We start from the raw sequence: 27,976 nt of genomic DNA, 5'->3' as shown, positions 1-27,976 counted from the left end.
GACACTCTTCCCCATCCCGTCCCCACCCCCCCACCCCCCCACCCCAGGGTGTGAGTGTAACCAGTATGAATCTTGTCTCTCAAACTGGAGTGTGAAAGGAATGTCACAGATCATTGATAGGAAGATATTGAACAAAGCCGGTGCTGGGCCCCATTGTGCTGGAAGTAGGCTGAAGGGGCCCTAGTTTAGCTCTAGTTTAGCCAGGGACCCCCTCCCCTTGCTGGGGTGCTGTATCCAGGGGCTGTGTGGAATAGAAAAGGGGCCTGTTAGGAGCCTGGTGGCCTGCAGCCCAGGCTCTGCTTGGGTTCTGACCCACTGCTGTGGCTCCCCTGAAAGGCTCAGGATTCGCACTTCCCTGGTCCAAACCCAGCCATCACTCTGGCAAGGGAGAGTAGAGGACCTGGCCAGTGATTCAGGTGCTGAGCTGTTGATCAAAAGACTGGAGCCTTGAGTCCCCCCAGAGTCAGAAAGGCCTGCAGAGGTCCTGCAAAGTCAGCCATTGGAAACAACGCAGCACCGTTGAACCCGGACACCCATGGGGCCTCCTTGAGTTGACATGGTCCCAAGGCAACTGGGTACAGTCTTGGAGTGGTGAGATTGAAGCTGAAGAAAGGGCTTTGGATAAAGAGAATAGCAAGGCAGAGACGGGAGGAAACACTGTGCAGAAAGGGGGGGGGGGGCTGGCTGTGAGGAGGGCATTGGTTGGGAGGTTCCTGTTCCCCTGGTCTTGTTTGCCCAAACATCTCATCAGCCACAGTCCCTGAGGGGTGGTCTCCTGCTCAGTATGGTTGATGCGACCCCTTGCCATTCTGATCCATTTTAGACTCCAGGCCCGAAAGGAGACTGTGTTTGGCAAAGTTGACTAGAGAAACAAATCCTGTGGCACCCAGGTATGTGTAAGAAAGAGCTTTATATCAAGAAAACATGCCAGCCCAGTCCAACTCACATCCATAGCCCAATACTAGTCCCCAAGTCCCCCATCAGAACCGACCAGCCATATGCAATGATGCTGAAAGCAGGACCGCCCAAAGCCAGGAAGTGCAGCCATGTGGATCCAAGGTCAGCAGAGACATGGCAGGGCTTTGGCATCTCTCGGGGTGACCAGCAAGAAGGGAAAGCCAAGGGTTGAGGGTGGGAGGCGGTCTTAGGGTCCTCTTTATAAGAAGGCCACACCCCCAAGGGGACAGCATCAAGCTGTGACCTGATGGACAGGTTGGCCTCCACCCCTACACTTTTATACATCTTTAAGTTGACATGGAATTATCTAACCTTCACAGAGACTTGCCTTCCTGGGGCCCCCAGGAATTCCAGGTCCTCCTGGAAGGTCTTCTTTGAGATCTATCATGCCGCTTCCAACCCTGTTTGATTGAGGAATCTGGAATATGTTTCTTACTTTCTCCAAGTCCTCTTCACCCCTGCCAGGGTCCTTCCTTCTGGGGAACATTGATCCTATGCCTGAATGTCCCGGGAGGCCTGGAGATTAGCAGGTACCCGGAAGTCCATTCAATTTATGGTGGCCCAGATTGCATGTCGGGAGAGCTGTGCTCCAGAGAGCTTTCGATGTCTTTGTTCTTTCAGAAGTAGATTTCCACACCATCCTTCGAACACGCCCTTGGGTTGACTTGAACCATCAACTTTTCAGTTAGCAGTTGAGGCCTGGGCTGTTTACACCGCTGTGGGCGAAGGCCAGCCCCTCACAACTAATTGCAGGTTTGATAAGCGCAGTTGTACGGTTGAGATATACAAAGATTATAATAGCCATAGAGAATGAGAGCTATAGGAGAGAGAGTAAAATAAAGAAGTCAGACCCATTTCATAGTAGCATGCTCACCTCCTGGATGGCCATGATCTCAACAGCCAGGTCCATGCACAGCACAGGCTGAGAGCAGGGGAAAGCCAGAGAGAGAACCAAGGCTTATGTATACATAGGGGCATGATTGCAGGTAACCACACATGTCACAGGAAGGGGCAGTACAATACGCAATACAATAGAAGGGGGAAATACAATGGGCATGGGCGTAACAGGAATGGATGAGCTAGGGGTGTACACATGATAAGAAGGGGAGGGGTTAAAGTATACATGTGACAAGATGGGCGGGCCCTAGATTCATGATGGCAGCCTAACCTTGGTCATCCTTCAGTGGGCTTGATCTTCTTGGGCTCTCCTTCAGGGAAACAATTTACTACTATCCTTACCAGAAGGGAGTGGGCCCTACTTGTTGTGGGATAAACAGTGGTGGCTGCTTGCTAATAACCCTCAAGGAGAATAACCCTGACCTACTTCTGTTGCCCTCCATGTGTATAGTCATTTACCACACGTGTAGCAAGCAGCTAGGTTGCTGATACAGAAGTCAGAACATTTACTGAAAACCCATCACCCTCTCAGTTGGTTGAGTCAACCCAAAGCCCAGTGCCCTATAGAAGGAAGTAGAACTGCCCGCTAGGGGGTTTCCAAGGGTAGAGTTGTTATGGAAGCAGACTGCTTCATCTTTCTCCCATGGAGCCAGGAGTGGATTCAAACTGCTGGCCCTTTGGTTAGCCAGCTAGCGATTACCCACTGTGCCCCCAATCCTCAAATCACCCTAAACCAGCCATGTGACCAAGGTCGAATTATTGCGTTCAGTATACTTCCCTCCTTGTGCCGGTCAATCTCCTGGCTGAGTGAGAACCCGCCTCCTTGAAATCCAACAAAAAAATACATGCACTGGCTTTGGAGGCTTCATGCTAAGGTCTTCCCAGAACGAAGGAGCAGATGCTCCCATGCAGGAGTCACGGCCAATGCGATCATAGAGAAGACGTTATCTTCCATGTGCATGTTTCCAGGACTCAGAAAGCCCTGGGAGGCGGCATTCTACCACCTGATTTGCTAGCAGGGATACAACGTGACACCGTATATGAGGTGTTAGAATACGCACACAATCAGTGGTGAATCCTTGGTAGTGAGCTAGGTGGGATGAAGAATGCTATTTTAAAAATACATATGTTATTAGAATTGGTTGTGGAGTATCACAATTCACCAGTAGTGTGAGAAACTTGAATAGTCATTTCAGGAATCCCTGGATAGGTGCCCATGGTTAACACGCTCAACAGCCAAGGGATACACTGGACGTCCAAGTTCGCCAGAGGCACACTGTAGAAGAGAGGTCTAGTGATTGACTCCTGGAGAATCGGCCACTGAAAGCTGTATGGAGCACAGTTCTTTCTGCACACACGGGCTGCCGCTTGATGGCAACTGGTACTGAGCATTCCAAGGAGTTTAATCCAATGTGATCATAATATCTATTGGTGGTGCTACCACCTCAGACAGCTAATGGAAAATACTGCCATATTCCCTTCCAGTAATTTTTCCCTCTTTACATAACATATGCCCAAATTAGGATCATCCGAAGTATATAGTGGTATGTTGTGTTTCATTCACTTAACACTATTTTGTATGCATGTGTTAGTCTTGGAAAATGCGAGTTTTAATGATTTCATGACATTCTGTCATATGCGGATTCCATAATTGTTTAAACAAATTCATTATTGTTGAATAAGACTTTATTTCCAAACGTTGTTACTACAAATAACAGTTCCACGGGCACCCTTGCATATAAATATGTCTGCATTGATAGGTTTCTTTCTGAGAATATATTCTTAGATGTGGACTTATTAAAGGACTCCAGGGTGGGGCTGCAGTTCTAACCCACCAGCTGCTCCACAGGACAAAGATGAGACTGTCTGATTCCATAAAGCTTTACAGCTTTAGAAACTGACATGGCAGTTCTACTCAGTCCTATAAGGTCCCGGTGAGTCAGAATCACCTTGACATTAGGTTGTTTTAGACATATTGAACCATAGTATCTGCGATAGTTAAGGTTTTGGGTCACCTTGGCTGGGCCAGATTCCCAGTGGTTTAACAGGGAAGACCATGATGAGATCTCTTCAAGGGTATAGCCTGCTTCCAACATAAGTTGACACTGTGGGAAAGTTTGTTTGCTTTTTTCTAGGTGTCTGGTTCCTGCATCTGGATCTTCATACTCTGGTTCTTTGGACTTGAGCCAACAGCCTTCAGTATTGCCTGCTGATCCAGGGAGTCCTCGGTGACATGCCGACCTTGGAGGTATTCACCTCTCCAGCCAAAGCCCTGTCTTCTTGGGTTCATCAGCCCCACAGCCATGCACATCCGGGGAAGCCTCTAGCCTTCCATCTGACCCATGGACTTGGAATTTGCCCACTTCCACAAGTGTGTGATCCATTTCCTTGCTCACACAGGGACTCACAGGGACCCTATGAGTCAGAATCGACTTGATGGCAGGGTTGCGAGTTTTACACATTCTTAATTTCCATTGGTTTTCTTCTTGAGAGAACCTAGCCTAAGATATGGTGTAACCATTTTAAGATTCTTAAAGACGTGTAGCCAAAGCTTTGAGGCTTGATAGCACACATGGTTGTTGTTATGTGCCATTGAGCATGCACGGCCTGACCTGTGCCACACTCCCAATCCCCTGGGCCCATTGTTGCCATCACTGTGTCAACCTATCTCCTTGATAGTCTTCTTCATGTTCATTGACTGCATGATGTCTTTTTCTTGGGACTGTGGGGGGAGGTCAGATGCTCACAGGCATCCTCCCTGAGGATGATCAGTTGCCAGATGGCAGTGGGCCCCACTCCCTGCTGTTAAAGACAATGGACGCCTGCAGTCATCTATTTGGTTCTGATAGGTGGGGTTTACACCCTACTGATAATGGTTCCTATGGAGATCTAGAGAATAGGTCAAAGTTAAGCTGCCATCCTAAACCTAGGATCCGCCCACCTTGTCACATGTATATCCCCAATCCCTCCTCTTCCTATTGTGCGTATGTCCCTAGACCACCCCCTCTCATTACTGTATTACCTATAGCACAGCCCCTTCCTGTGATGTATGTCCTCACCTGTAATTAGAGGGCTTGCATGTCCCCGGAGAATATAAAAAGCCTGGGCTAGCATTAAAGAGGTCTCTCTCTCTCTCTCCCTCCATGTGGACCATCAGGCGGGGCAGAGGTGAGCATGCTACCATGAATCGTGACCGACTCCATTTATTTCAATACTTCACTTCTATTTCTCATCATGCTCTCTATAACTCTACTATGATCTTCGCTTATTATCGCTGTACAATTGCACCCACCAGACCCGTAAGGCTGTGTCACCCGTAAATAGTAGGTTGTTAACAGCCTTCCCTTGTGCCACGTTCCTCTTCACTCGGTCCAGCCTCTCCTACAGTGTGCTCAGCACATGGACTGAACACAGCACTGTGAGAGGAAGTGGTCACGACGCACACCTTCCTGGTTTGAAGCCAGGCAGGACTCGGCCGACTGCCTCTTGCTCCAGGTACAAGTTCTGCATGAGCACAATGGAGTGCTCCGGAATTCTCGTTCTTCTGAATGCTACCCATAACTCGTTGTGATCCACCCAGGCAAAGGTCTTTGCATAGTCAATAAGCACAGGAAACATCTTTCTGGGACTCTCTGCTTTGAGCCAAGATCCACTGGACAGCAGTGCTCCTGTATTTTGTTCAAACAATTGTCTCTTGTTCCATGTGCAGGTTCCACAAGAATTTTCGTTATTCACAATGTCCGTCATAATTGGTTGTGATTCACACAGTTGAATGTCTTTGCAAAGCCACTAAAACACGGGTAAGCATCTTTTTGATCTGCACTGCTTTCTGCCAAGATCTGACATCAGCAATTAAAGTCCTTGTTCCACTCTCTCTTCTGAATCTGGCTTGAATTTCTGGCAGTTCTCTGTTGATGTGCTGCTGAAAGCATTTTGAATGTCTTTAGCAAGTTTTCATCTGTGTGATATTCGTGATATCGTTTGATCATGTCCACATTAAAATATTTCATTGGAATTCCTGATTCTTTCTTTGGAATGGATGCAAATAGGGACCTGTTTCAGTCAGTGGGCCAGGTAGTTGTCTTCTAAATTTCTTTCATAGGCAAATGAGCACTCTGGCGGTGTATGTTGTATCAAAACACTTTAATTTGTATTCCATCAATTTCCAAATTCTTGTTTTTTGTCAATACCTTTGATGCAGCTTGGATTTCCCACCCTCCCCCCGCCCCCAATATCACATGTTCTTGATAATTTGCTGCTTTAAATCCTGAAATGGTGGAACATTGACCAGCTATTTTAGGTATAGTGACTCTATGTATTCCTTCCACCTTCCTTTGACGCTCCCTACATCATTCAACATTTTGTCCATCGAGTCCTTCGCTGTGTCCATTCCAGGCTTGGACTTATCATCTTTCAGCCTGAGGAATACTGAGCACCGTCTTCCCTTTGGTTGCTGAACTCCAAGGCTTTGCACCTGTCATGATAATCCTTGCGTTGCCTTCGCTAGTCACTCCTTGAAATCTTTCCACCTTATTATTACCGCTGCAGGTCTATCTGAGTCAGACAGGTGGGATAAACCACCTGGAGGAGAAAACAGCAGGATCGATGGTTTCAGGGGAACAGGGGAGATGGGGAGGTGGGGAAAGAAAGAGGTGTTAACAAACCCAGGAACAAGGGAACAAGTGATCCAAAATCAGTGGTGTGGAGGGCGTAAGAAGCCTGGTAGGACTTGATCAAGGGCAATGTAACCAAGAGGAATTACTGAAACCCAAATGAAGGCTGAGCATGATAGGGGGACACAAGGAAAGTCAAAGGAAATAGAGGAAGGAACTAGGAGGCAAAGGGCATTTATAGAGGTCTAAATACAAGCATGTACATATGTAAATATGCTTATATATGAGGATGGGGAAATAGAAAAAAATATCTTTTCACCTTGTTTCCTTCATTATTGCTTCTATTTGTTTTAGTTACTCTATGTTCAACGGCAAGTTTAAAACTCTCTCTAACATCTATTTTTGTCTGTCTCTTTGTTCTGACCTCTTTATGACCTTCTGGTCTCATCATGTATAATGGCCTGGATGTCACCCTACAACTCGTCTGGCTTGGGGTCATTAGTGTTCAATACAACCAATCTATTCTTGGTGTGATTTTTAATTCAGATGGGATAGACTCAAGGTTCTATTTTGGCTCTCATGGACTTGTTTTAATTTGCTTCAGCTTTAACTTGAACTTTCCTCCATTTATCCTGATGTGGTTTGTTAGGAGCAACGACAGCCTTGTTCCACAACCCGCTCCTGTCCTTGTTCTAACTGATGGTATTGAGCTTCTACAACCACTCATTCTACCGATGTGATTCCTGTATATTCCATCTGGCAAGGCCCAAGTGCTTAGTCACTGTTTATATTGAAAAAAAGGTGTGTGTTATTTTTTTGTGATGGATAAGTTGTTGCTTTACAAAATCCTGATCTGCCATCTCTAATGTTTCTACCGCCAAGGCCATATTTCCCAGCGACTGGTCCTTCCTTTTAGTTTTCAACCTTTTCATTCTAATCACCGGCGATCATCAGTGCATTTTTTTTTGTTCGTTTGTTTTTTAATTAATTAATTAATTTATTTTAACAATTTATTGGGGCTCATACAATTCTTTTCACAGTTCATACATATACATACATCAATTGTATAAAGCACATCTGTACAGTCTTTGCCCTAATCATTTTTTTCTCTTTTCTTCTTTTACATTTTATTAGGGGCTCATACAACTCTTACCACAATCCATACATATACATACATCAATTGTATAAAGCACATCCATACATTCCCTGCCCCAATCATTCTCAAGGCATTTGCTCTCCACTTAAGCCCCTTGCATCGGGTCCTCTTTTTTTTTTCCCCTCCCTCCCCATTCCCCCCTCCCTCATATGCCCTTGGTAATTTATACATCGTTGTTTTGTCATATCTTGCCCTATCCAGAGTCTCCGGATAGGGGAAGAGGTCACATGTGGATCCTTGTAATCAGTTCCCCCTTTCCAACCCACTCACCCTCCCACTCTCCCAGCATCGTCCCTCACACCCTTGGTCCTGAAGGTATCATCCACCCTGGATTCCCTGTACCTCCAACCCTCATATGTACCAGTGTATAGCCTCTGTCCTATCCAGCGATCATCAGTGCATTTTGATGGCATGCGGTATCACTTTCAGAAAGTGGGAATTGGTTCAAATCATCCGTGTCTTCTTAAGCATAGCGGTTGGTGATTACATTTGAATGGCAGTCATATTAACAGGTCTTCTTTGTATGTGTATGGATCTTTTCTTTTTAACGTGTATGGATCTTACCCAATCACTGACAACATTGAACTTCAAGAGAGATTCTGAAACCTTCTTCTTTGTTAATGAATGTGATACAGTTTTCTTTCTTTAGTTGCATAGTCAACCTTATAACTGCCCGATGCCCAGTGGCCAGCCCCGGCCCAGGGCAGCTCACGGATGCTCTTTACGTGCTCCGGATCGTCTTTGAAGACTTCCGCTTTTCCTAGGTGAATGCTTCCAACCTTCCACAGTCCGGTTACTAGTGGCTGGTTACAGCTGTTTCTTTTCATTTGGGGCCATACCACATCAGCAAACGAAGATCCTGAAAGTCTTGCTCCATCTGCTTTGTGAACATCTGACTCTGAGAAGGCAATTCTTTCACCCATTTTAGGACGAGCATCTTCCCACCGGAGGGGCTCCTCTTCTGTTAGGGTAGCAGACAGTGTTCTGCTCCTGGCTGGAAGTTTTTCTGGGGCCACTTGTTTCTTTGGGAATAGTTTTTCCTTTAGGAGTAGGAGGTCTTTTTCAGACTCACTTCTTCCCCCTCCGATTTCATATGGAAGTTCCATGTAAACATGTTTGCCCTGAATGACTCTGCTGGTATTTGAAATGCTAGTGGCACGACTTCCAGCATCACAGTAACACAACCACGACAGACTGACAGACTGACAGAGAGTGGTGAGCTAAGCATTAGAGCATCCGTCACATGACTCACGAAGTCTGCCTTTTGTCCAGTTAACTAGAAATGTGTTTGTTATAATTGTACTTGAGTGAGGAAATGAAAAATTACTATTTGATGACTGCAATATCAAAATAAAAGGGAATACTTCCTATTTCAAGGGGCCTTACCATTTATTTTCCCAAAACGTTAACTAGGAAAAAGTGCCAGCAACACGAGTGACAGGAAATGTTGAAAGGGAAAGACTACTGGAACTGTCCCTGCCGCGTCGTTGGTTGAACTGCCGTGTGTCCGGCCCGTCGAGTTTCACGGGGCAGTACAGCAAGGCACGAACGCAGAAGGAGAGGGGAAATGAGATGAAGGAGGAAGGAAGCATGAAGGGAGAAAACTGAGCCACGAACTGGGGATAATGTATTTGTAAAACTTACATCACCGATAAAGCCTTACGATCCAGCCATTATAAAGGGCTCTTAAAGCGATGGAGAAGACATACAACACAAAAGACGAAGAAGCGCAGCAAGGCATGAGCGATATTTTACAGGCTCGGGAAACATGACAGGTGCCCCAGATCACTCATAATTGAGGACAGTCACCCTAAACCTGGGTGATGCATCAGGTTATGTTTACCTGTCTGGCCAAAATTAAAAATAAGAAAAGATCAAGTGTTGGCAAGGGTGATGCCAACGGGACCTTCTCAATGACCACGTTCGTGCACACATTGGTACAGCCCAACTTGGAAAATAAAGAGATGCTATTGTTCAAAGCTGAAAGCCTGCCCATCCTGCAAGCAGAAATTCCACTCCCGACTAGAGAAACTCTAACACGTGTACCCTAGTGGGTGCATACAAGAGCGTTCATGACAGTCCTGTCTGCATTGCAGAAAAATACATAAAATCAAAACCGGAAACCACCGAATGGCCATTGACAAGAGAATGGCAAATAGACAAACAAGGAGTAAACTTAATCCATCAACAAAGATCAGTCTCGAAAGCAGAATGTTTCATGAAGGAAACAAGACTCAGAAGAAAAAGGCAGGATGGTAGCATGCCTATCAAGTTCAGAAATGAAGGAAATTTCTACTAGCTATCTACCTATCTATCTACCTTTCTATCACGAGCCCTGGTGACATCGTGGGCTAATTGCCTAGCTGTGAGCCACAAAGTCAGCAGGCAGAAGAAACCACGAATAATGTATGTGTAAAGCATCTCTATCTAAGGAGCCATGCGGGGATAGTGGCTGCTCACTGAGCCGCTCATCACAAAGTCAGCAATCCAAATGCACCGGCCTCTCTGAGGGAGAAAAAGGAGGCTTTCTACCCCGGTAAGATGTAGTCCCAGAAACCCAAAGGGTATTTCTACTCTGTCCTATAGGTTTGCTAGGAGTCAGAATAGATAAGATGGCAGTGTTCGGTTTGGATCCATCCATCCATCCATCTACTGATCAATCAATTGGTCAATCTATATCATCTCTGTCTATAACTATCATCCATCTATTTATATCAAAATCACAAGATAATGGCAAACTAACAACTCACCAGTGCAGTTATTTCAGCTCTCCTGGGACTTATAGTTATCAAGGGAAAACATACAATAGACCAGATAAATGGACAGAAAGGAAGCAGGGTGGGGTTGAAGAGTACTGGGTGAGTTGAGCATGTGCTTAAACCCGGGAAAAGTGAGGCGTGACGGACTGACTTTATGGGGAAAGAATGTCCGAGACAGAGGCGACAGGAAGTCCATATATTTTCGTCCATAGCTTGCTTTCATATGTGAAGGCCAACTGGACAATGGAAACCACCAGACAGTTGCCCTGCAAGTTCCTTTGCCTTTCTTGTTTTTCTGTTCCTTTTGTACTTCTGGCTTTCTAAGTCATAGACTGAATTGGGGTTTCAAAGACCTACACCCCCTGCCAAACCAGCAGATGTAGTTATTATCTACGCAAATTTAGAGGCCCAAACAAAATCGTTATTTTCCAGAATTCATAACAAGAGTAAGACTTTTGCTACGATTTACAAGTACTGCAATTTCAGGGGAAATAAATTGGATATCTGTACCCAAGCTCAATGGTGCAGTAAGTCTAAGATTTAAATATTCTGCTGTGTCAAATCAGGATGCTCTTTACAATTGGTGGTAAGTGCTGTCTTGTCGAGAAGTAGGAGAATTAGAGATATGCATTAGGATAATAGAATTTAAAGGAGAATCTTATAAAGTAGGGTGAAAATTAGATCTGGGACTTTATCGACTGGGATTCTAATTCAGCAAGCTGAGGGATTTACCACATCAAATCGCTAAACTCATCTCTCATGACAACAACTGCTGGGGTTAGCGGAAAGACTTGGAGATTTTCCCACGTTAATAAATAATAGAAACCTGCAGGTGCTTCTTTTCCTTCGGATGCAAACAAGTAGCAGGCGACCTTTGCTGGACACTCTAATTAGGCCAGGGCAGCATAACTGGCGGCTCAACTTGCTCTCATTTCTCATCGTTCAACAACATTCTGTTCAACAAAAATTACTGCGTATACTTAAAAAATCAAAAACAGAGCTGCCACGGGTTCTGCCTCAGACCGGGCTGATAATCCCACAGAGAGCTAGGATTGCCGTGCCCTGTGCCGTGTCCATGGACTTCGGGATCAGGATGTTTCTATCCATTAAATAGCTTAGTGAAGAGATTTCACACATGACCATTTTACCAAATAGTATTCAAGCAATTAAGGATGCGCTTATGCATATTTATTCAATCTGCATGCTGAGTAAATAATCAGAGAAGCTGGCTTCTATGAAGGAAAACAGGGCAACGGGGTTGGAGGAAGGCTTATTAGCAACCTTCTATATGCAGATGACACCGTCTTGCTTGCTGAAAGTGAGGACTTGAAGCACTCGCTGATGAAGATCAAGGACTGCAGCCTTCAGGATGGATGACAGCTCAATGTCAAGAAGACCAACATCCTTGCAACTGGACCAGTGGGTGACATCGTGGTAAATGGAGAAAAGATTGAAGTGGTCAAGGATTTCATCTTGCTCGGCTCAATCAATGCTTGACCCATGGTCGGCTCAATCAATGCTCACGAAGCAGTAGTGAAGAATAGTCCAGGGATTGAATAACACAGTCCATACGGTAACTCTGCTGCACAAGACCTCTTGAATGTGTCAAAAGGCAAGGATGTTCCTTTGAGGACAAGGGTGTGCCTGATCCCAGGCTTTCTCCCCTGCCTCATATGCAGTGAAAGCTGAACACGAATAAGGAAGACCGAAGAAGAATTGATGCATTTGCATGATGGTGCTGGTGAAGAAGATTGAAAGTCCCTCGGACTGCCAAGAGGACAAGGTAAATCCAGAAAGCTCCTTAGAAGCAAGGATGGCGAGGCTTCGTCTCTTGTACTTCAGACGTATTGTCAGGAGAGACCAGTCCCTGGAGAAGGACATCCTGTTTGGTGAAGTAGAGGGACAGCAAAGAAGAGGAGGGCCCTTGAGGAGACATCGTGGCTACAGCACAGTGGACTCAAACCCAAGAACAATTACAAGGGTCTACATGTGACCTCCTCCCCGGGGACTGGACAACAGAAGAATGGGTGAGGGGAGACATCGGACAGGGCAAGACATGACAAAATAATAATTCATAAATTATCAAGGGTTCATGAGGGAGGGGGGAGCAGGAGGGAGGGGAAAAATGAGGAGCTGATGCCAGGGGCTTGGGTGGAGAACAAATGTTTTGAGAATGATGAGGGCAATGAATGTACAGATGTGCTTTAAAATTAAAACCAAAAAAACCTAAGAACAATTGTGATGATGGTGCAGGACTGGGGGGTGGGGGTGTTTGCATGGGTTTTTTTTCTGAGTCGGAGCCCGCTCGATGACACTTAATAACAAACTGCTCCTACATCAGGAAATCTACAGCGCAGGCCCATCAACACCATTCTGAGATGGTTTTGGATACAGCATTTGGGGAAGAAACCATTGCCACTTAGCAATAGCTGTGGAGTTGACTCAGGATGAGCTCATGTGCGTCAGAGCAGAACTGTAGGGTCTGGGGGTCTTCCATGGCTGTCTTTCAGAAGCAGATCACCAGGCCTCTCTTTCAGGTGTCTCTGCGTGGACTTGAACCTCCAACCTTCAGGTTAGCAATCGAGCGTATTAATCATATACACCACTCAGGGACTCCTTGAAGAAAAAGGAAATTCTCAAGGTACCTCATCCCTCTTCTCTCCAAGGATTCTGCTCCAGTTCTATTTATGGTGATTATTTGGGGGGATTCCAAAAAGCCACCTCTTGATAGATTTTCCTGAAGGACACTAGATGATCCTGGGTGCTTATTATGAAGAAGTTCCAAGAAAATGGAAAGAAAGCTTTGTTGGTGAGAAAACGTTCAAGAAAGTTGTCCTGATGGTTCCCACACAAGCCCCCACTCTTATCCCCACCTCTTGCCTTTTCACACAACAATGCTCATTATTCAGGGGAAGAAAGGACTGCCCTATGGGAATTTCACTGAGAATCCTCACCCCGTCTACTCTGATCTATCCCCAGAACTTCTTTTTGTTCCCAAATTCAATAACCATTTAAGTTTGAATCCTTCAAGGATGGCCAAGCTGCCATTTTGACCTGGTGTAACTGGAGGAGGGAAGCACATCTTTTGGGAAAGGGTTAGAGAGGTGGAAACCCGGTCTTCCAAAGTGTGTAGACCTAGACGAAGGACAAGTTGAGAAACAATAGCCTCACATTTTGATGTTTTTCTTTAGCAAATGTGCCCATGATTTTACAGCAGCACGTCTTTGTTTACCTTTCTAGCTACATGGTCCAATGGAGTAGCCACGCGATCCGCAGGGACCACCCGATAAACAGAGACTAGCTCGAAGTTGTGGAGAACTTCATTTGACTTTGGACCCAGAGGCACCTCCATGGCAGCAGCAGTCGAGCAATCCCACAGCAGAAGCAACGATCAGAAACCTCTTCACAGTGTTTCAAGGCAAAGAGGCCTCCAAGCCACGGTATTTCTCAAAGGCCTCAAACGTGTACAAAAACTGGACGACGGGTCCTGAAGACTGCAGAAGACGAGATGCGTGGAGCGATGGTGCGGGCGAGGAATACGGAATACGCAACGACTTCAAGAAGGAGTGACTCTTAGAAAAAGTCCAGGCAGGCTGCTCCTTAGACGCGAAGAAGACAAGGCTTTGACTCGAAGTTTGACCATGCTAGCAAGAGGGACTAGTTCCAGAGAAGGACCTCAGGGTCCGTAAAGTCGAGGGCCAGCTAAACGGTGGACGACCTTCAAGGAGATGGATTCGCTCAGTGGCTTTGACAAGAGGCTCAAACATAGCAGACTGTGAGCACAGGGCCGGACCCGGCGGTGCTTTCTTTGTTGTATGTACGGTAGCTATGAGTTAGAGCTGGTTCAAGCCGTGCTTATTAACCACAGCAAAACCTGGTGGCACAGCGGTGAACACGTGGCTGCCAACCCAAAGGCCAGTTATGTGAACCCATCGCCGGAGAAAGATGTGGCCCATCTGCCCCCACGAAGGTGACATCCAAGCAAGAGCGCCAAGGTCGCAAACTGCGGCACAGGAGTTGGGGAGTGCCCCCAACCCCATCCCCTCTACCGGGCCATTCCTGCACCAGAGGACTGAGAAGCAGGACCTGAAATTTCAGCAACAAAATCGAAAGCTCCAGGGGCATCAGGTGTGCACACATCCAACCCAAACAACCAAACTCACTGCCACCGAGTCAATGCTGACTCAGAGCGACAGCCCACCCCTGTCCGTTCCTGAGACTGTGACTGTTGACGGCAGTAGAAAGCCCAGTCTGTGTCCCTCAGAGATGCTGGCGGTTTTGAACTCCCAACCAGGAGCATCGCAGCCCAATGCATAACCACTACACCGGCAGGGCTCCTTCGTGTGCATATTACAGGCACAACATGGAGATGGGCCCCAAACAACTGTGGGAGATGAAAGAAATAGAAAAAACATCCCTAAAACCATCTACCAAGGTGGGCTTCTCAGGAGCCCAAGATGGACAGAGGTCTAAAGAAACGGTGGAAATGAAAAAAAATTAAATGTCCCAAGAAATCTGCCACGTTATCCAATGGGGAAGCAACACCACCTCTCATTGAAGAAGAGGAAAAAGGAGGAAGAGGAGGAGGAGGAGGAGGAGAAGGAAGAGGAGGAGGAGGAAGAGGATGAGGAGGACAAGGAGGAGCAGGAGGAAGAGAAGAAGGAGGAGGAGGAGAGAAAGAAAGAAAGAAAGAAAGAAAGAAAGAAAGAAAGAAAGAAAGAAAGAAAGAAAGAAAGAAAATGGAGGATGCCACCAGGCCTGATTTAAAACAAACAACAAACTGAAGACTTGGAGGAGAGTAAAGAACGTGGCATCGAGGCTCTGGCAGAGCAGAAACAAGAGTAGAACAGTCAGCTGATGAGGGCGATGCTAGTGAAGAGCCCCACCTGCCCCTGGGACACACAGGTGCATTTGAGGATAAGACCTTCTCTCGCTAAGGTTGTCAGTAAAACACTCAGAGGAACAGGCTTTACAAACATGACTGAAGTTCAACGTAAAAGAATCAATCCCTTCTGGAAGGCAGGGTCTCCTAGCCGCGGCAAATCCTCACATTTCTCACGCCTGCGGTGGATCTCATTGTTAACATTCATGCCCAGGAACGGGGCAGGTGTCCTCATTCTCTTCCCCATGGGGGCACTGGCCACACGGACATTTGGTGTGCCGAAGGAGCTGACAACACACCACGCTCGCATGCACGGCGGTAACAGATCTGCGGAAGCACAGAAACTTTGGAATGGGATCAACAACACTGTAGCCACACCAGGCCACTTCCCGGACCACACACAGGAAGCGCCAGGGCTTTTGTATAAAAACCTTCGGTGCCTGGTGCTTGATGAGGCTGATTGTGTTAATCTGGGTTGACTAGAAAAACAAATTCAGAGACACTCACGTGTGTATGAGAAAGAGCTTTAGATAAAAGAGCAATTGTATATTGAGAAAACATCCCAGCCCACTCCAATTTAAGTCTATTAATCCGTAGTCTCTCTTCAGATTCACGCAACACATGCAACGACACCGAGTGCAGGAAGACCACAGACCAGAGGGTGGAAAGTCTTGTGGCTCCAGTGGCGGTGGAAGCATCTCATCTCAGCGCTGGCTCTTCCAGATCCAGGGCTCTGGCTCCACCAGCGTAGCTCCATGTATCTTGCCAGCAGGGAGATGAAGCAGAGAGTACGCATGAGTCCCGCCTCCAGAAAGGAAGACGGAAGTTCCCAGAATCCTCAGGAGAAGGTCATGCCCACACAGAGTCCTCATAGACTATGATCTGAGTGACAGGCTAGACTCCACCCCTCCGCAAGTTGACAGGAAATTAAGTAACTGCCACACTGATCCTATTTTGAATGTTGGATTTGAAGAGGAATTAAAGCGAACTGTTAAATTTCTTCCAATATGCAGACAGACCATGCCCTTTTCTGCCGCTCAGACTGGTAAAGCTGAAGAACCGGAGAGGCATTCTCTGAAAAAGGAGCCGGTGTTAATGATGATAAAGTCAATGCAACTGGGATGGTCTGGAGCAGGGGTATGTTGTTCGTGCCTCTGAGAAGAGATTCCTCCTGCTCTTTACATTCCTTAAGGAAAACCCGGAAAAGAAAGGAATGGTGTTCTTTTCATCCTGCAAGTTCTTAAATACCGCTCTGAGGGGCTCAACTACCTTGACCTCTCTGTCTTGGCCATTCATGGAAAACAGAAGCCAGCAACCACACATTGTCAATGCTGCAATGCAGGTTCTGGGATATTGTGTACAAAGGTGGCAACTCGAGCCCTGGGGGTTCCTCAAGTCCATGGGATTATGCACTCTGACCTCCAGATGGCCCGGGCAGTTGGCATCCTTGGGCTTTCTCTAGAAGGGTTCTGTAGTAAAAGGTGCACTTCCCATCTGGCTTCCTGGGAAATGTCAGATTTCATGCTGGAGAAGGTTTTCCTCGAACTATTCAAGTGTTGTTGGGATCACAGTGACTCTGAATGCCTGGGGATTTTGTAGAACCCAGCGAGGCATTGCATGGACAGTGAGAGGCATCAGGGCGGACTCGAGATTGATTTAGTATATTAGGCCCTTGCACTAATCTGTTAGGAGCAACAGGTGTCAGAAGGAAATGAAAGAGCTGATAGAGACGGTTTTATAATAGATTAAGTCGTACACACAAGTATTTATCATAAATAATGGCATCGTCATATGGTGTGCTAGTCGGGGTTGACTAGAGAAACAAATTCGTAGACACTCATATGTGTATAAGAAAGAGATTTATATAAAAGAGCAGTTGTATATTGAGAAAACATCCCAGCCCAGTTCAGATCAAGTCCATAAATCAGATATTAGCCCGTGTCCAACTCCAGTCTATAAATTCCTCTTCACATTCATCCAACACTGCAATGACACTGAATTCAGGAAGATCACAGGCCAGTGGGTGGAAAGTCTTGTGGACCCAGTGACGGTGGGTGCATCTCAGCACTGGCAGGGGTCTCCACGTGGCTCCTCCAGCTCCAGGGCTTTGGCTCAACCAGTGTAGCTCCATGTAGCTTGTCACCAGGAATGTGTAGCAGAGAGAGTGTACTTCCCACCTCCCAGAAGGAAGATGGGAGTTCCCAGAATCCTCAGGTGAAAGCCATGCCCACCCAGAGGCCTCATTGGCCAAGACCTGATTGACAGGCTGGATTCCACTCCTTCGAGAGTGGACAGATTATGTAACTGCCTCAGATGGGAATTGAACTTATGTAAACTCCCCCCCCCCCCAAAACTCAAGAAAATGTTTTAAATAAATTAAAGATTAAAACTTTGGGGGGAGAGAGCAGTTCCATCCTGCCCTATAAGGCCTCTCATTCAGAAAGGGTTCACTGGGAAAAGGTTATGGGGAGTTCCACGTTAAAGAGACTTGGTGGCACAATGGTAAAGTGCTCTGTTGCCAAGGGAAAGGGTGAAGCTTAGCACCCACCCTGCGGTCCCAGGAAGAAGGGAATAACAGTCAAGAAACGCTAGTAGGCAGTCTTCTCCTCGGCCACACGGGGTCGCTGGGGGTTGGAATGATCCCAGTGGCACCTGACAACAATCCCATGCTGCTGTTGGACACGTGACACCGAGGGACTACATTCTTTTTATTGAATGTAAAAACATGTCATTGTAAAGCGCACACGGGGCGAGTGGCGACCCCAATGGGGAGTGCGGTTCTAAAGGGTGCGCCCCCTTGGACCCACGAGTTATTTTCAGAGGGTCAACATTGTTTTCATTTGCTTTTATTACTAATATCTAGTTTCTTTTAAAAAATTGTTTTATTGGGGGCTCATCCAGCTCTCATCACAATCCATCCATCCGTCCATTGAGTCAAGCACAATTGTAGATATGTTGCCATCCTCATTTTCAAAACATTTTCTTTCTACTTGAGCCCTTGGTATCAGCTCATTCCCCCACCTACCTTTCCTCCCTCATGAAGCCTTGATAATTTACTTAAAATTTTTTAATTTTACTAAGATCCAGGGTCTATGGCCGCATCATTACGAAATGAGAAGCTGGCCTGGATAATTTCAGCCTTGTCAACTTCACTGACTTTCCTTCCACCGTGGCAGGTGCTCCGCTGATAAAATTCTGTGGGATTGAACAGAAAATGTGCGGCCTAACACTTTGGTGCAGCTACTGATTTAACAAATTGCATAGTTTAAACCACCCAACCAAACCCACAGAGGCAGACTCAGTTCCGAGTCGTATGGACCTACTGGAGAGCTACTTTACTGAAGTCGAATGGGGCGTCTTCTCCCACAGAGCGGCTGGTGGGCTTGAACTGCCAACCTTTCCACAAGCAACACGGTGCTGAAGTGCTGTGCCCCCTGGACTCCTTACTGCCCACCCAAATCCTCTTTCCTTTTTCTACTGTGTTTTCCCCGTTGTGGGTCACGTGGGTGCTTCAGTACCACACTGGCTGTGCTCCTGTCTTCCTGCTTTGATATCAAATCGTGTTCCGCTTCATACGTTTGGATGTGCTGATTATCAGTTCATAGATACGCAGGGATATTCTAATGAGGAGTCTCACCTCATTTCCATATAAAAGTATCCTTTTGTCTCATTGCTTCATCACGTTTGCTTTGAACTTTCCTCTGATGGACTCAACGCCACCTCGGCCTTACTTGTGTTTCACCTAGCCTTTTAATCTTCTCCTTTTAATGTGAATTTTAAATTTTATGTCATTTTGGATGTAGTGTTTGGTCTCACACTCTCAAGAAATGTACGTGCCTTTTCATGTTTAACCAAGACCAAGAGTTTTCGCCTTGGAGTTCAGTTGCAAAGCTGAATGCTTCGTATTTATTTACTTATTTTGAACCGATGGGTTCAGCCTGTGGCTCTCATTTTGTTTCGTTCATTCAGGTGCGTTTGAGACACTGGTTTCTTTTCTTTCTTTCTGATTCATTTTTCATTTCTAGCTCTTGCTTGTCTCCGCAAATGGCCGAGCCAGGAGTTCAACTCAGGAGCCTTCCGTTCCTGGTCTTATTCCCTTCCACTTTTTCCTCCCTCCTCCCTCCCTTGTTTCCTTGGTTTTCCTCCTTGCTTCCTCCTCCCCCCTCCCCCTCTCTTGTCCTTACTGTTGTTAAGTTCCAGTGACCCCACTCCCAGTGGCCCTCGGGACAGCTGAGTGAAATACTCCCCGCCCCTTCGCCCACGTCACAATTGTTATGGGTGAGTCCATGGTTGCTGCCACCATCCCAACCCATCCCAACGGGCGTCTCCTTCTTTTTCACTGGCTCTCTACTAAGCATGATGGGCTGGGCTCCAGAGACTGGTCTCTCCTGGTAATGCATCCCAAGTCTCTCCATCCTCACGTCTAAGGAGCATTCTGGCTCTATTTCCTCCCAACCAGGGCTGCTTGGTCTTCCGACGGTCCATGGTCTATTCAGTATTGTCACCAACTCTGTTATCCAAATGCATCAGTTCTTTGGACTTTCTTCCTTCTTGTTCTCCATTTGCAATTTCCTTGAAATTTCAAGAGGAGAAGGACAATCTGTTGGAGGGATCCTTATTTCTCCCTTCCTTCCTTCCTTCCTTCCTTCCTTCCTTCCTTCCTTCCTTCCTTCCTTCCTTCCTTCCTTTTCCTTCCTTCCTTTCCGTCCTTCCTTCCTTCCTTCCTTCCTTCCTTCCTTCCTTCCTTCCTTCCTTCCTTCCTGCGGTTCTGAAATTTCTTCTGCTACCATTTCCCCTTCTATTTTAAGAACTTCCATTAGACAACAGAAAAGTGGGTGAAGGGAGATGTCGGACAGGGCAATATATGACAAAATAATAATTTATAAATTATCCAGGGTTCATGAGGGAGGGGGAGCGGGGAGGGAGGGGGAAAATGAGGAGCTGATGCCAGGGGCTTAGGTGGAGAGCAAACGTTTTGAGAATGATGAGGGCAATGAATGTACAAGTGTGCTTTACACAATTGATGTATGCATGGATTGTGATAAGAGTTGTATGAACCCTAATAAAACAATATAAAAAAGAGTGTAAGGGGAAAGAAATTGTTATTTAAAACTAAAAAAAAAAAAAAGAACTGTCAGCTATTGTTTTACGTGTCATGGGGCCGGTGGCAAATTCCCGCTCCTTCGTTTTCACTGGACAGAGCCGTCCAGGCGGACAGTTCTTACGTCATTTGAAATGCTGCCAATTCCTTCTAGACGCAACAGTTGATGATAAGAAGTTTGCTACCATTTCAGTTCTTTTTCCCCCTGTAAGATAGCTTCTTTTTCTCTCTCAATGGTTTCAAAATTTTTTTCATTATTTATCATTGTTATGAGTTTGGTTAGGGTGTAAGGGGTGTGTGTATGTGTGTGTATCCTCAGGCTTCTCTTGTTTGGCGTTCACTCAGTTTCTTGAATCTGTAGGTTTGGGAACTTGGCCAGACTTGAGGAATTTTCAGTTAGTATTTCTTCAGATATGTGGCTCAGCCACACGCCCTTGTCCCTTGCCTACTGGAATGACAGGGGCATTTGGTCCCTTTTTGTATTCCCACATGCACTCCCGCCAAGTCTCCTTTCTGTTTCTCGGGATGGATGGTGGCATAGTGGTGACATATTGGGCGAACCGCAAGGTCAGCAGTTCAAAACCATCCGCCGCTCCATGGGAGAAAGATAGGGCTTTCTACTCCCATAAAGAGATACCATCTCAGAAACTCACAGGGGCAGTTCTACCCCGTCCTTTGGGTCGCTGTGAGTTTCCCAGTCTTCAACTTTACAGAGTCTTTGTTCAGTTCTCTCCATCTGACACTGAGCTTTGAAACACCAGCTCTTGTATTGCCCCATCTGAAATGCCCAGCTGGGTCCTCTCCGTGTCGTCCCATTGACTGGGCTGTCCTCTGTTGCCTTTGTTGTAAGAAGAGGTTTGGGTGCTGCTGCAGCATGTTCGTGGCGGTGCCTTCCAATCCTCACCAGCTTCCATCTCCCATCATCAGCTATGTCACCTTAGCGGTGACATTGTTGGTGGTCTTGTCTCATTCAAGTTGAGCTTGTCCTGGTCCTAAGTAGAGAGTAACTTTAAAAACTGTGGATCCCATGTTATTATGAGCCCGAGTCTTACTGAAGCCTTCTTTGTATCAGGCCTTCCCAGACCGCAGGCCCATGGGAAAGGCTGTGCCAGCCCATGAGTATCAGGTGGAAATTCTAGTTCCCTCGTAAGTCCCTGCTAATACCCCGGGCAGGGAGTGGGGTCTTCTGAATGGAAGGTTAGGGTCCCCACAGGCCTCCACTGGTCTTGAGAGAAGGTGGGTCTGGTCCCACCCAGTGGAAGGAGGAGGAGGCCCACATTACAAATGGGTGGGAGTTGGAAGTCTAGGTCCCCTGCCTCCACCCCAGTCTTTGCTGACACTGTGTGTATTTGTGTGTGTATATACATACATGTGTGTGTATGTATGTGTGTGTGTGTATGTATGTGTGTATATGTACGCATGTGTGTTGTTAATTCTGGACCATCATCTAAGGTATGGTTCTCAACCTTCCTCGTGCCGCGACCCTTTACAACAGTTCCTCATGTTGTGGTGACCCCCAACCATGAAATTGTTTTAGTTGCTACTTCATAATTATAATTTTGTTAATGTTATGAATCAAGTGACCCCTGTGAAAGGATCATTCGACCCCCAAAGGGGTCGTGACCCACAGCTTGAGAACCGCTGATAGAAGGGTCCATGTTTGCAGCAGGGAAGAGGTGGGACCTTGGTCAACGGGGGTGACTGTAAGGTGGGGCTCTGGTCTTTCCCAGGATGCTTGACTGAAGGATGGTGGTTATTTTCAAAGATGTTTCCGTCTTGCTGGGCTCCCCCTCTTTGAGTCCTTGGACTAAGAGAGCAGATTTTTCCAGGGACTTTAAAAAAACAAAATCTGAGCCTATTGGTATTTGAAGGCACCCTGGTGGTTATTCATTGAACTGCTAACTGCAAGGTCAGCAATCTGAAACCCCCGGCTGCGGCTTCTTGGGAGACTCTCCACAGCCTTAAGGAGTCACTGTCTTGGAAAACCAGAGGGGCAGTTCTACCCTGTCCTACAGGCTTGCTGTGAGTCAGCACAGACTTGATGGCAGTGAGTTTGGATTTTGTTTTTGCCTTTGGCTGGTGCTTGGGACTGCAGGTTCCCTTGCTCCACGTCCAGGGTATTTGAGGCACAAAGGGAGCACCACCATGCAATTCCTCCTGTCCTGAAATAAGGACAAGAACAAAGCTCTCATCTTTCTCTTGCTGTGTGCTTGGCAGTCAGGCACGTGGCCCACTACATCAGCAGGGCTCCTTCTTCATTGCACGGCACCTTATTTCTGCCCCTTCCGAAGATAACAAGGAACTGCTTGCTAGTCAGTTCTTAATAAAGGTGAAGTGCTACTTGGGGACCATTCCAAATTCATGTAATTTACATTCTTCAAATATATCCTTGGATCAAAGGGTGCTGGATGAGGCTTAACGACCCATATATATGTACAGTGCAACACAAATTACTTTAAATATAGCCAGCGTGTGCTCCCTCTCTCAGCCTAGCGAACACTACACGCAAATCTCTCTTTTATTTTAACAATCCAGCTGAGTCAAGTGTGGTGTATGGCATGTGTTCTCTATCTCAACACCTAGAGCTGATGGGGGGTGGGAGTGGGGGGAGGGAACTACTGCCATTTTTGGAACCAGCAGGTCAAATATATCCAGAAATAAGTCTGACAGTTGAGGGACCAAAATGCGTTGGCCAGTGGAATTGAAGGAAGGTGCCTTCTTGGCAGCATTGCTGTTGGGAACAGTTGAGTGAGGTCTGACTCACAGCAAAGTCGAGAGACAGGGGAGAGCTGCCCCAACGGCTGTCTCGGTTGCCATTTCCCCCAACAGTTTTATTGGCATGTAATTCATATAACACACACGCCAATTGTTCCATCCCGTCAAGAAGCGTTGCACGATCATCACCACCATCCATTTTAGGGCATTTTCTTCCCTCTGGGCCTCATAATGATTAGCTCCCACCCCACCCCCCCCAGCCTCCCCTCCAGACCCCCCCCCCCCCCCGCCGAGGATCCCTGAATCCAGTCACTGTCTCTATAGATTCACCTGTCCTGGTTTCACATGCAGAAAAAAAATGAACAAAACAAATCAACAACAAAAAATTACGAGAATTACAAAAAGTAAAAGAAAAAAACTCAATCGAAAAGAAAGCAGAAAATATTAAAAACTAGAACAAATTTAATTGGATCCTAAGGATGATCCAATGATAGGGTGCTCCATTTTAACCTAACCACAAGCAGGTTGGCCTGTCTTCCCGCCGATGGAGAGAAGGCAAAGTCGTAAGCCTAGTACATCGTCAGGGTCCTTTGATGTTCATTATATTTAACAGTTACTATAATATTAGCTGGACCCTCCTTTCCCACAAAGAGTCAAGTGCAGGAGACTTGAAGGAGAGACCATTTACCAGCCAATAAAGATGAAGTTCAAGGTGTTCATAACCAGGCCAGTCCAGCAACTGAACCCCAGCGTTGTCTACAATAGCACCAAAGTTTGTGTAAAGCTAGGGAGTCTGCTCACAAAATGGTGACATCCACTGGGGCAGCTCTACTCTGTCCTACAGGTCCACTTGGAGGTGGAATCACTGGCAGTGAGTTTGGCCTTGAATTATACTCATACACACACACACACCACACCACACACCAGACAAGACATTACCAGAGTCAGAAAAAGGTGAGAGACAGAAGTTATCTGATCTTCTTTATTCCTTCATCTCACCAAAGCAAGGTGGGAACCATGGAAAACAATCATTAAGACCAAGCTGAAGGGACGATCATCCTCTCTTTCTGGCGTAAACACGCTTTCGGTAAGAAGAGAGCCCATCATTCCCCGTGAGAGATGCAGCACGCATCATGGTGGGCAGGAGTCCCTGTCCACCCACAACCCATGTAGAAGCAGCAGGACAGGACCACCCACGCCCTTGGGCTAAAGCCACACAGGACACAGCCACACACCGACATTTTAAGAGCCCCATCACAGATGGCTGGAGCCCCAAACCACTCTGCCCAAAGGAATGCAGGGACCTTGGGGCATGGAGGCACCTGCCCCCGCAGTGCAGAAAGTAATGGGAGGAATCTTTTAGGGGTGTGGGAAAAAACGGAGGTGACATTTTGGAAGCTTCTCAGCCATTCTTCTGGCTCGCATTGAAAAAAAAAAAGGAAGAAAGAAAGAGAGGCGCTGTTCTGAAAATCAACAAGAGAGGTTGATTGAGTGGCTGAAGGCAGGTGGAACAATGCTTTCGTAGCTATTTGGCTTGGGTGAGAAGAACCAGTGGTGCGTAAGAAAGGAGAGACTGGACATGATCCGAGGGAGATTCCACACAAAGGTCGGACGAGGCTGTGCTGGGCTACTTGCGACCTTGAGGGATTGGAGGGAGGATCGGTTTGGTGTTAGAACCTGGCCGGCCAGTAACGAGGGCCTGGGATTTCTGGCTCTGGAGCGACTGCGCAGATGGCACCATGAAGCCTTTAAGGAAAAAAGGAGACAGTTCGCAGTTAAACCCTGGCTTTCACTCAAACGAGAAAATGTGTATGGCAGGAGGCCAGCACCAGAACGTTCTTAGGGTTCATTTGTAATAAACTATGAATGATACATGACTCCCAGACAGAAACAACGGGGACTGGGGAAAGCCTTAGGGGTCTACACGTGGGTTGTGGGGCCCAGTGATCAGAAAGTGCCTCAGCAATCTACTCTTTCACCCAGCTCATCATTTGGGTGGCCAATGCACCCCTTCCTACTCGTTCACAAGGAGCTCTGGTCACCTAGCGGTTACACATTGGGCTGCTAAGTGCAACATCTGCAGTTCAAAACCCCTACCTGCTCCTCAGGGTGGGGGAGTGGAGTGAGGGGATAGGTAGGGCTCTCTACTCCTGTAAAGAGTTACAGCCCCGGAAACCCACAGGGGCAGTTCTACCCTGTTCTATAGGGTTGCCGTGAGTCGGCATTGACCGGATGGCGGAGAGTGTTGTTTTCGTATTTGCTTTCACAAGATCCCTGGTGGTACCAGTGGGTTGTGTATCAGGCTGCTAACCATCAGGCCAGAAGTTTGAACCCGCCAACTGGCAGGGGGAAGAGAGCTGTGGGGTTAAGAAATTGTTGCAAAGGGTTCTAGAGGGAATGCGAAAGGATCAGTGAGCCTGGAACAAGTGATCAAGTCGACTGAATGTCCTGGGCAAGTCAACGCAGCCCCATACGTGAAGGCAGATTGACCTGCTTCAGGTGAATTGGGGAGCGAGAGGCCTTCTGCTTGAGAAGATGGGGGTCACGTTAGCAGTGGACAGGCTAAATGCAAAACCAGACAAAACACAAGCAGAGCCCCCAGCTTTGCTGCCCGTCCTCCCACGAGTAGACCACTGAAACCACCATCTCTCCGTCGGCTGCATTTTCCCACCGCGGAGATATATTTCAGTTGTAAGCGGCAGAGCCAACATCTTTAGAGGATCCGTCTTGGAGAAGAGAGAAGCCAGCAGAAGGGCATGTCTCCTTTCTCAACCAGCCCCAGATTCTGGACCCTGAGAAGTGACCGCCCAGGGTGCCGTGGGCAGGTGTCTGGTGACAGTGTGCCTGGCCTATGAACGTTCCCTGCCAGTGGGGAAGAGGCAGGGACACCATGGTGCAGAGCAACAAGCCCAACTTCACACTGTAGTAAATTCTCCATCTCAATCAGATGGCCCAGGGTGCCCCTGCCCCTGCAGGCAGTGCTGTCAAGTGGGCAGAGCAGGAGCTTTGGTCTGCTCTTGTTCTAACTAGCTAAGTGACCCTGGGCACAAGTGACCTTGGGCACACCCTCCCCACCCCCCTCTGGATCTTGTTTTTTGTTGTTTTTTCCATCAGTGACCATGGCGAAGTAACCCGGAGGGGGAGTCCGACAGAAAATACTCACATGATTAAAAAAGAAGTCGCGGCAGAAAGGGGCAGGGAGGAAACACACGGGGGTCACAGGAAGAACAGCCCAAACCTTTCCGGATCTGACTGGCGTCGTATTCGCTCCTTCCTGATCCTGGCCGGGAGAAAACGCTGACCTTGGAAGGATGGGCAGGCTCCTTGGACCACAAAGCAGACTGGCTCAAGCCAAGATATGAGCTCGTCTTAAAGAAATCTGTAACGCTGGAAAGGTAGGAAACGAAGGAGGCTTATACATGTCTATGTATGTGCGCCTGCACACATGTACAATTTATCTTATTTTTGCTCTTGACGGTTGTTGAGACGATCCACCGTAGACCAAACACCGATGTCCCAATTTCTATGTGTCCAATTCAGGGGAGAATGGTCTCTTTGAAATGCAAAACTACAAATGGCTGGGGGCCTCCCCCCATCTTCCTTGGGGCCCCCTTCCTCCACAGAAGTGCATTGAGAGAGTGACTTTGTGCTCCGTTTGAATGGGGCTTGCACCACATGCCGGGCAGTAGCCAGGGGATGAGAAACCATTTGGTGTCCAGTGGATTCCGACTCAACACTGTAGCTAGATGGCTACCTTCTAGAGCAGTGGTTCTCAGCCTTCCTCGTGCTGCGACCCTTTCAGACAGTTTCTCCTGTTGTGGTGAACCCCTCCCCACAACCAGAACATTATTTTCATTGCTACTTCATCACTGTCTTTTTGCTACTGTGATGCGTCGGGCATCCCCTGTGAAAGGGTCGTTGGAGCTCCAAAGGGGTTGGGACCCACAAGTTGAGGACCGCTGTTCTAGAAAGAAGCATCATGCTAGGTGCCGGAATGGGAGAAAGACAGGGCTTTCTCCTCCCATGAAGAGTTGCAGTCTCAGCAATCCTCAGGAGCAGTTCTGCCCTGCCCTCTAGGGTCACCATGGGTCAGAATTGACTCGATGGCAGTGAGTTTGGTGTGGGCGTTTGAGGTGCTGATAGATACAAAGACATGGTCTTAACCCTTCAAAACAAACGAACAAAGAAACTAAACTCCCTGCCATCGGGTGCACTCCGACCGTGTCAGGACAGAGTGGAACGATCCCCGTGGGCTTCCAAGTCCTATGGGAGCAGACAGCCTCCTCTTTCTCCCCAAGTGCAGCTGGTGGGTTTGAAAGTGGAACGTGTGGTTCGCAGCCCCTTTGTGTAGCCTGTTAGGTCACCAGGACCTTAAAATCACGTGCAGTTGCCATGCGTCAGTTCCTGCCTTTCGAGGCCAGAGCACACGGAAGCATGTTGGAGGGCCTGACCTGGACCGGACATTGAAGTACGGCCTGGTGATCCACTCCTGGAAAATCAACCCCTGGAAGCCCTCGGAGCACACTGGGTTGCCATGAGCCAGGGTTGACCGGGTGGTAAGCAGCTCCCCTGCAGATGGTCTACTCTGTCCACACCCAGCTCTCCTGCAAAGAGCCCACACTGCTGAGCATGGGCATGACTCCCATCGCCCCAGCTGGGGCTGTAGGGTACCAACAGTACAGACAGGAGAGTCCACATGCAGCTCCACACCTCCTGCTCATAAGGCGTTGTGACTTGTGATGGCCTGGCCGAGAAGCCTGACGATCTCCTTGAAGGAAAGGGTCGATCTTAGCAATTTGGGTTGACTTCCTAAGTCTGTCTTCTTTTGTCAGACAGCGTTTTGGGAACCCCTTCGTGAACTTGGACCTGGTCTCTTGTGGGAAACTCACAAACGTC

General features: G+C 47.4%; 1 pseudogene; it reads left to right on the top strand.

Moving 5' to 3' along the window:
* LOC142456202 (ATP-dependent RNA helicase DDX18-like) overlaps window positions 1-27,618 on the top strand; it is a 32,830-nt pseudogene extending 5,212 nt beyond the window's left edge.
* The last annotated feature ends 358 nt before the right edge of the window (window positions 27,619-27,976 follow it).

Source organism: Tenrec ecaudatus, chromosome 9 (genome assembly GCF_050624435.1).
Source record: "Tenrec ecaudatus isolate mTenEca1 chromosome 9, mTenEca1.hap1, whole genome shotgun sequence".
NCBI classification, from domain to species: Eukaryota; Metazoa; Chordata; class Mammalia; order Afrosoricida; family Tenrecidae; genus Tenrec; species Tenrec ecaudatus.
This window is presented reverse-complemented; position numbering and strand designations above follow the sequence as displayed.